The following is a 1,914-nucleotide window of genomic DNA, read 5'->3' on the forward strand; positions in this document are numbered from 1 at the left end:
GTGAAATGGTGTTAAAATAAATTGGCAATGCCACCAAATGGTCTAATCTTGCGCGATGGTGAATGGGAGAACGGGAAGGAGGGGGCGAATGGGTAAAACATTCGCATGGAAGTCATTACTTTTGACTGTCTGAAATTTTCAGAGCATTGTGAGAACTGAATTTGTGCTTCTCAGGCGCATAGTGTCGAATGCTCTTGCAAGTTACCCACTTGCAAGTGGTTTCTCAAGTTCTTGGGCTCCAGTGCCTGCGTAATTATGAAAAAAAGAACAAGTTGACTTTTTCTTTTGATCTTACGCCCTTATGTACTGTAAAACATAGAAAGTGAGTGATAACTGTAGCTATAGTGGACGGACGGCTCATGCTGTTGCCTAAGTGGCATAGGAGGATCAGCATCTACAGAAAAGCCCTGGGAGAGGAACACAGGATTTGGTAAGCTGTGAGAGAGATCAGTGGGATTTGCATAAGTTTTATGCTGTTAAGGGGTCCAATATAATGGAAACTGGGCTGCACTCAAAGAGTGGACCACTGATTCCACCATTTATCACAGACCCAAGCTGCCCTTCTTCACAAATCATAAGGCTCATCGGGCCTTAGAAATCTAGTCGTGCAAAATGATCATTCTGTACGATAGAACGCAGTCTACCGATCAGAGTGCTGTTGACCAAATAAATCTTCAGAAGGGAGTCAAATTCAGCTATCAAATACGCTTCAGTGGGGTTCACCTGGGATGTAAGCGGACCATTACCGACTGCTGTTCATTGTAAATGCTTTGTCTGGGTAGACTAAACGTTTATCTGTTGACTAGGCCCTTTTACTCTTCACTGCACAGGATTGACTATAATGACGAAATAAAATTTGATGAAGCTTAGTGCACTTATCTGTAGTCAAAGGATATTCTAAGAATTTATTTCAAAGACGAAATAAAAATGACCAGGTCTAATATCCACCATCGCCACTGTGAGTTATTGTTAGGAGAGATGACATTTTGATGCTGCCTTGCTCAAAAGCTGTCCCAGTTGTTTTCATGTTAATTGTTTACTTGCGAGACCAAGTGAAATATAACGCATGGCACGATAGAATCGTCATTATCCCCTAGTCTCCTGATCCCCTCACTCTTTCTGTAAATATAGCCACCTATTTTAATGAAAGGTAAAATCAATCAGTCACCAACCTTGTGTTGCGATAATCTAGTCTGGATGGATTGAGTGAGATAAAAGTACGAGAAGTGGGCATAGGAGAGAGATAAAGTTAGGTAGATAGAGCTCTGTGGCACTTCCTGAAAAATGGTCAACCCTCTAGCTAACTGAAAAGATGTGTTTGTTTGCTCGACAGTGTTGCTAGTTTTAGGTGCAAAATGCTTTCACAAGCACTGAAAACAGGGCACTCAAGGGGCCTGTCCACCTACTCATTTCAGTGGTACAGCCATGCACAAGCAACTAATGGCTCGCCAATTTATTTTACTACTTTAAATGGGGAATCCTTTTGTCAAAAGCAGTTAAATCACAGAGGCTTCTAGGAGGTACTATAGCTTTTTTGCTGTTCCCATGTTCTTCCGTGGCGTAATGGCTCTCTACAGTGCAACGTCTGGGTGAAGGCGATTTCACAGCATATGGAGAGAAAGCAGTTTTCAAATATCACCGTTAAGCAGGATTGAGGAGAGAAGAAGGCGTGTTGAATTGGGGTATAAAGGCATTAGAGGAGAGTTTGCGATGAGTGAGGTATGAAGGGTGATGCGTGCCGAGGCAGGGCAAGGCACGAGGTCGCATTCAGTAAGAAAAGTCGGAGAATGCGTGAATTTTTGGTTGGCTCGTTGTCACTGATACTGCTGATGGTGTTGACGTCCATGTGGAGGACGAAATCATTCCGTTCTCTCAAGGGCAAGTCAGTGCATTTGAACTGCAGGAATCAATCCG

This window comes from Echinococcus granulosus, assembly GCF_000524195.1.
Source record: "Echinococcus granulosus chromosome Unknown EG_S00342, whole genome shotgun sequence".
In the NCBI taxonomy this organism is placed as follows: Eukaryota; Metazoa; Platyhelminthes; class Cestoda; order Cyclophyllidea; family Taeniidae; genus Echinococcus; species Echinococcus granulosus.